This window comes from Macaca thibetana, chromosome 6, assembly GCF_024542745.1.
Source record: "Macaca thibetana thibetana isolate TM-01 chromosome 6, ASM2454274v1, whole genome shotgun sequence".
NCBI lineage: Eukaryota > Metazoa > Chordata > Mammalia > Primates > Cercopithecidae > Macaca > Macaca thibetana.
In genome coordinates, this window is record NC_065583.1 from 168,827,536 (window position 1) to 168,837,714 (window position 10,179).

General features: G+C 41.9%; 1 long non-coding RNA gene and 1 other non-coding gene across 2 annotated transcripts in view; both read right to left on the reverse strand.

Annotated features, from left to right (window-relative positions):
- Nucleotides 1-2,367, reverse strand: part of LOC126956064 (uncharacterized) — a 144,740-nt gene extending 142,373 nt beyond the window's left edge. The window contains exon 1 of the long non-coding RNA XR_007726229.1: nucleotides 1,954-2,367. This is a non-coding gene — a long non-coding RNA (uncharacterized LOC126956064). The remainder of the gene's footprint in view (nucleotides 1-1,953) is intronic.
- A 3,664-nt stretch (nucleotides 2,368-6,031) lies between these two features.
- Nucleotides 6,032-6,194, reverse strand: LOC126957826 (U1 spliceosomal RNA). Its single transcript, XR_007726982.1, has one exon. It is a non-coding gene; the product is annotated as a U1 spliceosomal RNA (small nuclear RNA).
- Nucleotides 6,195-10,179: the final 3,985 nt, after the last annotated feature.

The window sequence follows — 10,179 nt, forward strand, 5'->3', positions numbered from 1 at the left end:
AGTAGAAGTGCAAACCAGAGTGAAAATGTGTTTTAATATGTATACTCAACAAAAAATGCATATGCAGAATTCTTTGACATCTCACAAATTAATAAGTGAAAGATAGATCAATGGATTAATATGAATTTAAGTTTCCTTGGCACCTGAACCAAATAATCAGAAACCAATCATTGTAACTCTTTCTAGTAAAATAAAAAGTGGAAGATACATGAAAGTTACAATGCAATCAGAACTTCTAAAATGTAAAGTAATAGTTTTATAAAGTCCTTCCGAAATGCAGCTTGTTTTTATTATCTTGCACTTTTTACTCATTATTTTTACATTAAATTACATGAATCAAAAAAAAAACTTTTCCAGTCATTTTCATTCTAAGGCAAAGTAGGGTTGCTAGACCATAATAGTTTATTCTTTTGTTTAATTTTTGTTCATTATATTGCTATGGTTTGAATATTTGTCTCCTCCAAAACTCCTGCTGAAACTTAATTCCCCATCTGGCAGTATAGAGAGGTGGGGGCTTTAAGTGACCACAGGTCATAAGGGCCCATAAATTAATTAACCCATTGGGTTTTCACGGGAATGGGATTGGGGTCTTTTTAAGAAGAAGAGAGACCGCATGCACCCGTCACCATACAATTGGCCCCTTTTCTTTATAAACTACCCAGGTTCAGGTATTCCATAATAAGCAACAGCAAACAAAGACATATGTATTTCTTTTTGAAACCACTGTTTATGTCAAACTCTACCAGCTGGTCATAGAAATGGCAAATGGGAAAAAAATAAGTAGTAGACAGATAGGCCACCTCATATTCAGAGGGAAGATTTTTTATATTTTCATTCACAATCATTTCTAAAATTCTGTAAATTAAAAAGATGGTGTATTTTTACAATAAATATAGAAATGTTCAGGAGAAAAATATCTCTAGATTAAAACAAAGCACAAAAGAAAGAGACTTCATCCCCTTCCAATCTATTAAAGTCTGCAAGCTATAATGAATTCATTTTCCTATTCTCTGCAATGATTATTTCAAATATTTTCACTTCTAAAAGCTCTCTATTTTTCAACAGCAGCCCCTGTTTCTAACTTCTTTGAGAGATCAGCCATTGATCTAGCTCAGATTTGTATTGCCATTCTACAAACTCGCCTGCATTTCATTCACCATTTTCTCCTTTTCTCCTGTTAACCAGGAGCAGGTGCCTCAGGTTTGTTTCAGCTCAGCTTTTCCCCAGGTACCATGGAACTCATCCATGCCAGCTCTCCATCATTAAGCACTCCGGTCTATAAATTATCTCCTTTCTACTGTATATTCAATCTATCTTCTGTGTATACGCATCAGCATTAAAAATTGTTTTAAAATCTGTCTGGCCTGGCGCGGTGGCTCTCACGCCTATAATCCCAGCACTTTGGGAGGCCGAGGCGGGCGGATCATCTGAGGTCAGGAGATCGAGACCATCCTGGCTAACACAGTGAAACCCCGTCTCTACTAAAAATACAAAAAATTAGCCGGGTGTGGTGGCGGGTGCCTGTAGTCCCAGCTACTCGGGAGGCTGAGGCAGGAGAATGGCGTGAACCCGGGAGGCGGAGCGTGCAGTGAACCAAGATCGCGCCACTGCACTCCAGCCTGGGCGACAGAGCGAGACTCCATCTCAAAAAAAAAAAAAAAAAAAATAGCCAGGCATGGTGGTGGGCACCTGTAATCCCAGTTACACTCGGAATGCTGAGAGAGGAGAACCGCTGGAACCCAGGAGGCGGAGTTTACAGTAAGCTGAGATCGCGCCACCGCACTCCAGCCTGGCCGAAAGAGCAAGACTCCATCTTTATAAAAATAAAACCAAAAAAAGCCCTCTGTATCCTTCTCATTACTCATGTAACTCTTTCTCCCCACCAGAAACTTCCTTAAAACTGCTACTTTGCTCTCTCCATTTCCTCACCCCCACCTGCAACTCAGTCCTCACCTCACTCGAGTCTCTTCTGCCCCAGCACGAAGTAGCAACCGCTCTCCTTAAGGCACCCAGTGATCCCCTGCGGCTGTATCCAACAGTGTCTCCACATCTTTCCCCGCAAAATGGATTCTGCTCCTTCATCCGCGATGTCAACAAACAAACGGCAACATGTTCTACTCCGTTCGCGTCAGAAGTCAAGCAAGAGACGGCCTGTGGCTGGAGCCCCGTAGAGAGTGTGGGTTCCCCACTCGGTCCTTATGGAATTCTGCTGTTTCCACGGGCGACAGATCGTGTGGCTTCAACGCCAAACAAAAGTTCAAAGCTTTTCCAAGTTGGTCAACTGCCTAAACTTAAATGCGGGAGTTGGTATTTCTGCTGGAAAAGCAACTCTCCACACACCTCGGACAGGACCAGAACCTTCCGGTTCCCTTCTCTCCTCAGAGCCCACGGGAAACGGGGGAGCCTGACCCTACCTGACCCGGATGCAAACGTGGCCAACGACCCCGGGGCCAGTCAGGACTCCTGAGAGTCTGAGGCTCCCACATGGAACGGCATAGGATGTCTCCGCCTGCTTTGCTATTTAGTGGCCAGAGCCCGCCCTGTCCCAGGGTCCCGTGGCCTCACAGCTGACTGGGCTGAGGACTCCCCGTCTCACCCGGAGCTCCCCAGGCCTGGATTCTGCCCTGACCCCAGCCAGGGTCCGCGAGGCTCCACCCTCCCGCCTTGGGGGCTCCACCCAGGCTGGGCCCAGCGTAGCGATGCCCGGACCTCCTAGATCCACTCTCTCCAGGTGATGAGCCAAGGCCGACCTCATCTCAGGCTCCCTAGGCAGGTGCCCGGTCCTAGAGAAGGGCTCTCTGCAGGGGCCCCGCCCTCCGGGGTCCTGTCTTGTGCTAGGTGGAAGGCAGCAGCATGGGACGTAGAAATTCCAGAGACTCCAGCTGCTCTGCTGGAAAATGGAATTGAAAACATTTTGCGCGCTCGAGAGAACTATCTGCCCATGAAAGCTTTTTGTAGTGACGCAAATTATCCCCTCCAATTCCGGGTTAGGGGTGTGCAGAGGCAGGGGAGCCACCGTCATATGCTCCAAATTCTCCTAACGATGGAGTGAACATATTAGGGACTTTCTTCAAGTAAGAAGTGCAGGGGCACCGTCCAGGTGCTCAGCGAGCTGAGCTCCTTCTGACTTCTTTCCACTCCTGCAGAGGGATTCCAGCCTCAGGGTCACAGAGGCACAGTCCCTGCTAGAGAAACAGCACCGGGTTTAACTGTAAGGAGGGCCGTCTCCGGGGTCTTCAGCCCCCATTTCACGGATCAATTAATGACACTTATAATGAACATATGGATCGTATACATATTACTATATTAATTATATATTAATCTATTAATTAGGCAAATATATTGATATATTTATAATAATTTTATAATAACAACTGACCCTTATTAATAAATTACAAGTAAGACCCATTTGCCTTTTTTTTTTTTTTGAGACAGGGTCTCACCTGGAGTGCAGGGGCACCATCGCAGCTCACTGCAGCCTAAATCTCCTTGGATCAAATGATCTGTCCACCTCAGCCTCCCAGGTAGCTGGGACTGTAGGCACATACAACCACACCTAGCTCATTTTTATTATTATTATTAGTAGTAGTAGTAGAGAAGAAGTCTTACTATATTGCCCAGGCTGGTCTGAAGTGATCCTACCACCTTGGCCACCCAAAGTGCTGGGATTACAGGACTGAGACACCGCACGGCCCATTTGCTTTTAAATTGTTGGATAATGTAAAGAAAGCATGGAGAACTCCCACTGTTGAAAGTTTTAACATTGCACGTTTCACTTCATTAGACACAAAAATGCACTTCCAGATCCTTCTTCAGGAAGAACTCACTGGTCAGAGGCAGGGAGTGGGGTCAGCAGACACCAGGTCCAGCTCTCAGCCCTTCCAGGGTCAGCCTCAGCTGCAGTGAGCCACCCTGCCCATGGCCACCCCATTTTTTGGGTGCCTATATCCAGAAGCTGAACAGGTGGGAAGCAAAGCCCTGAGCTTGCTGCAGGACGACTCTGCCATCAATTCCCCACCCCGGTTGCCCATCATGCAGGGAGACTTGGTGACATCACACCTGGACCTTACCTCTGTCCAACGCTGCCTCCTCCCTTTTGCTTCACAGGTGGTAGAGCAAATGAACATCTTGCCCCTCAAACGTCATCTCTTGCCCCTCAAACATCATCGCAGGGTCTGCACCCAGGAAAATCAACCTGAGACACAATAGCACTATTATTGTGCATTGTTTTCCATTTTTATTTTTCAGATAGTTTGACAAAAGTCTTTTTAAACAATGGAAATAATTTTTAGAAAACTATGATCCATTTTTAGAAACCTTTTACAAGAAACAATTCCAAAGTAATTACTATATTTCTAAAATAATTCTTTCTTCTTTTTTTTTTTTTTTTAGATGGTGTTTCACTCTGTTGTCCAGGCTGGAGTGCAATGGCACGATTTCAGCTCACTGCAACCTCCACCTCCAGGGTTCAAGCGATTCTCCTGCCTCAGCCTCCGGAGTAGCTGGGATTACAGGAGTGAGGAGAGATGGCCTTGGTGGTCCTCCTTAGGCTGGCAACATACAGATGCAATTGTTCACATACCAGCTTCTCATAGCGCTACCAAAAGTCTTCAATGCCTGTGGGTTTGTTTCATATCTTGAACTACTATTTTAAATAACTCTGTTATTCAATGTCAAATCAAAAGCCATTATTTGAATGGCTTTTCATGGGGGGGACTTTTCTGTGGTTTTTTTTTTCAAGTTGCCTACTTTCACCTCTTCAGCTTTTAATTTTGCATGTCTTTTTTTTCCCCCATGAACAGTAACTGGGCCTCCCATGCCAAGAAGCAGGGAGAGGCACAAAATTCCTCAGAGATACTGTGTATTCTACCTCCATGACTTCCACACACCATTCTTAGAAATAGGAGGTGAGTGTGAACAAAAGGAAAAGGCAAAATATCACTCACATCTGACCTACATTGTATCCAATAAGAGTAAAATTAGTCTCATCTGATAGTGAAATTATTGTATGATTCTCGAGATTGTAATAGTCTTTATAAATATATCTTGTTGATGATTTAAAATAACTAAATTAAATGTGTATAAAATATTATATTAATACAGACCAACTCCTTTATTTCCCATGAAATCTGATAGCCTAGTTCAGATTGCAGAGTTAGGTTGGCAGTTGGGCAAGTTATTGTCTCCAAGAGCAATTGCACAAATTTATAATTCAGGTAAAAATTGGCCTCCATTTCATGCTTCAATTATCAATGTTCACTGATCCTTGCAATTTGCAATAACAGGCAAAATAGAAAGTCGTTTGCTCCAGTCATAGGACAGTAAAGAAAACTCCAAGGATGCTAGTTCTTTCTAATAAGGGCATTTATACAAATTTTCTGGGGAAACTTTAATGCCATCTCTCCTTTTCAATTAAATAAATGAATAAAGGAGAAAAATTTACTAATTTATCCTGACATTTTTCTATGTGCACTCCTAATGTCCAGTGATGATAGAATATCAGTGGAAAAGAAGAATGTGTGTGTATATATGTGTGTGTGTTTGCATATACATGTGTATGTGCCTGTGTGTGTGTATGTGTGTGCATATGTGTATATCAGTTACTTTACTGTTATGCCCTTCAAAAGTGCCCATGGCTGAATTTTTGTTGGTGTCTTTTATGATGTTTGCTAAGATTCTTTGCATTTTATTTTCCCTTGCAGTATTTTAGACTTGGTACCCGTTAGGGTTTTCTTAAGCTGCAAGTAACATAAACTTGCAAAAGTGAGTTATCCAAACCCCTTTTCCTTCAGATAAGTGAACACTAGAGGTATACAGCTATGGATAGAAAATGGAATTCCAAACTGTCCCCAGTGAACCCAGCCCCTCTTGCTTTCTTGCTCTATGACCGTCGGGTGTGGTGCCATCCTCATGCTCACAGGATGGCAGTTTTACCTCTAGGCATCACATTTGTATTCCAGACATATGAGAAGGAAAAGGGGCCAAAATAGTGGTTCAGCTCAATCTGTATTTTTTTTCTTATTTCTTTAACTAGGGGAAAGTGTAAATGCAGTTCCCTACTGCCACAATCATGCAGTTGAGTTTATCGCATGTGGGAAAATGACAGGGGTCAGTGCATGTGGAGTGCAATAGATAAGCTTTACCCTGGGAAAATCAACTTTGTGATCATGAGGTCTCCCCTGCTAAGTGAATCTGTTTCTTTTGATCTGAAAACAGCAGTTTTCCTAGGAGTCTCACCCAAGAAAATTAAGATTCTTGTTGACCAGAACTATGTCAAAAGATCACCACTAGATGAAAGGAATCCTACAATATTGAGACTTTTAGTTGGACATGTAGCTAACCAACCAACATAGGAGTGTCCTTAGAAATGAACTAAAAGTAGTGATAAATACTGAATTGACCAATCACAGTGTCTTCCACAGTTTTTCTGTGGTTAGAATATGTTTTCTACATGGAAAATGTCTACATTTTTCTATGGTTGTTATATATTCATTTGTTACTTAATAATTGGCAATAGGTGATACAGTTTGGCATGTCCTCACCCAAATTTCATCTTGAATTGTGGCTCCCATAATCCTCATGTGTGGTAGGGAGGATCTGGTGGGAGGTAATTGAATCATGGGGATGGGCTTTCCCATGCTGTTCTTGTGATAGTGAATAAGCTTCACAAGATCTGATGGTTTTATAAAGGGCAGTTCCCCTGCACGCACTCTCTTACCTGCCACCATGTAAAACCTGCCTTTGCTCCTCCTTCACCTTCCACCATGATTGTGAGGCCTCCCCAGACATGTGGAACTGTGAGTTCATTAAATCTCTTTTTCTTTATAAATTATCCAGTCTTGGGTATTTCTTCATAGCAGTATGAAAATGGACTAACACACTGGGTATGGGTTAAAGATACCTGTAATACTGCAATTCATAATAGTTACGGGGCCAAGAGGAGGGAGCCATGATCTTCAGGGGAATCCTCAAACCCTGGCTGACTCATGTGTGGAAGAGCCACAAGGTCCTCAGATGAGGCCCTGGGAGTAGCTCCCATCTTCTGCCTGGGCTATTGCTGTGCTCGCTGGGTATCATGGTATGAGAGTGAATGGCAGGAGGGCAGACGTGAACAGGGAGAGAAAGGGCACAAGAGTTGCAGCTGGGGGGGAATGATGCACAGAAACCACATTGAAAGTCCCTCCTTTGGTTGCAGTGAGCTGAGATCGTGCCACTGCACTCCAGCCTGACGACAGAGTGAGATTCTGTCTTTAAGAAAAAAAAAAAAAAGAAAAAGAAAATCCTTCATTTGCACTGAGCTGGAGATAGAGCATCCCTATTCTCCTTGATGTAGTGTTTATCACAAAGAAGCACATCTTCCTGAAATCTTATAATCAGAACAATGTCTAATTTCTCTATAGGACACTGATAATCCCAGAGAGACCATATGATGATTATTAAAAACACAAAGAATACCTCTACCATGTGCTGGATACTGAACTAGAGCATTGATCCTGCAGTAGGGGCTGCGTTGGGTTCATTATCTACATTGTCTAACTTGACCCTTGTAACCCCTGTGGCGCAGGGATTATTGACCCTATTTTATATATTTACACCGTGGACAAGCAGGTCTCCAACTGACCAAGGGCCACTTGGTTGCAACAAGAAGTGAGCTGTCCTGAGAATAATGTCCATCAGAAGTACAGGAGAGACAGAGATACCCACAGTGTTTGAGCCCCTGGATCCAGCCATATCTGAAGCTAGACTTTTCTGTTCTGTGACCCAGTGCCTTCTCTTTTCCCATAAGCTAGTATCAGTTTGGTTTGTCTGTCAAAGGATCCTTCTTTACATTCAACATGCATCTCCTTCTTCATCATTGCTACGTGGGCAACCAACCATTCTGATTCAGAAAATGCCTTTGCAGAGAACTCCTCCTCGAAGTGTTCATGGCCTCAACAAGCCATCCCCAGTGTAGGGAAAAATAAGTCAAATACAGCTACTATAAAAAACAAAATGTGCACAAACACACCCACACACATCTTTCAGACATCAGAGAACTCTCCCAGCCAAGGTCTGCATGCTGATTTTTGAAGTCATGATTTGAAAAAACAAATGACTACTCATTTTAGATATAAAATAAATCTACTCACCATCCCTGCATAGTATTCCATCAGCTTTATCTTCCTATCAAATCAAAACAAATCTAGATTTTACAAGAACATTCCAAGTTACATTACACTGTTTTGTTTCGGGGAAATAAACATTTTCAGTCTCTGAGGATACACATAATCTTTTTTCCACATGGCATTCCTGATATGATCAGGTGAGACTGCACCTATATTCTATCCCAGGAACAACCGTAAAGATGAAAATCCCAGAACAAGCACTTTTTCCTTGGGCAGAGCTGAGAATCCTGCGTTCACCTCACTGTGATGTCCTCTCCCTCTTTGCTATCCACTGTGGGCATGAACTCAGCTTTCTCAGCACTTTTCTTTCATGCAGTTTCTTGATGCAATCAACATATTTTCTCTCTAAAATGTCCCTTTAGAAACTCTGACAACTCCTGGAACTCCCCAACCTGGCACGATTTTATGTTACCAAGGAAATCACTTGCCTTATAGGCATAGCCCACATTCCATACTCCATACACACATAATAGCAGGTCTTAGGTCTCGGGAAGGTAATTTAGTAGCATAAGTTGAGGCTAAGTGGATTTATATGTATATAAATTGATGCTGAGTTCTTTTATCCCATGGCTACTTTTCCAATATTATTCCGCTGTCATAGAACCTTAAATCCAATGAAATGAGTCTCATCTCCCCTCCTTTCCACATCTATGTTTATGATCAGATGAAAAGAAACACACAGCTTTGGTTTTCTTCAAGTATTGAAAGTATATCACTATCTTTCATGATGACTGAAATATATCACTTATTTTCCTTCTAACCATAATCTCCTCTGTTAGGACTTCACATGTCAAGGTTAAAATTAACAGCAGATTTTCAGGCTACTTGTGATGAGTTCTATGCCATACTACCACTGTTAAGAGCGGCAATTTAATTAAATTGCTGTAATAAATTGTCACCATTCCATTGACACTATTGAAACCACATTCAGTGATTTTTTGTTTTGTTTTTGTTTTCTGTTTCTTTCCTCTAAACTTGGGGTAGAAGAGTTTTGTGCAACAAATTATTATATCATGACCAAATTGTTCTTTTTTCCCATAAGGGGTTCTATGCATTATGGCCAGTCAGAGGTCAGAGATCTGTTCTTACAGATTTTGGTGTGTTTAGGTTGGGAGGACAAAGGGGAAACATATATTCAGAGGCAAAATTGTCAGACTATGGGGCATTGTCTGGATTTGTGAATTCGTGCTTTATCTAGATACGGCCACTGAGAAGTCTCTGTGAGCCCCAAGTGAACATTTATGGGTGGGAAAACCACAGATTCTTCTAAGAATTGTGACCATGAAGATGTAATTATTGGAGGTTCAGCAGTTTCATAAAAGCAAATAAGATCCAAGAGATTGATAAGGCATAGAAAAATGTCTTCATATGAGAGAGAAAGAAACACTAAAAGGAAAATCCTCAGAAATCTAGACATGAATAGCACAAATTCAATACCCATTAAAAACACTAGAATGAATCATCAAATATTCCATTTATATACACTTCCACAACCACGGGGGACTAAGCCAAGAAATCCACCAGGCTTTGTGAAGGGTCTATTCAAGAGCCCAAACCAATTTCGCCCAGTGTATTGTGACACATTGGAAGGATCAGGGGAAGGAAGAGAGAGGACCTGGCCTGTTGTGAAAAGCCCTTCCTGTGGCTCTCTCTTGGACAAGTTAGAAAGTTTGCCCTGTGGGATCTTAGAAGACAAACAACCAATACATTGGTTTGTAAAGTTAACTGACACTACAAACCAGTAAACTGGAACGTAAGCCAGGCATAACTCCCATCGATGATTTAGTAAGAAAATCATTCGTAAAATAAGATGAATTTGAGGCTATCAATGATTCCATTAAAATTAAGAAAAATAGAAACATAAAGTAAGCTGTATAAATTTAGCCTGAATCTCTGCAGATGTATTACTTGATGATTCATTGATTTTATATTTAATCAAATTATTGTATTGTTTACCTGATTCACAATCTTTATTGAATAATGCTGTGGAAATAAACAAAAGCCAACCAAATGA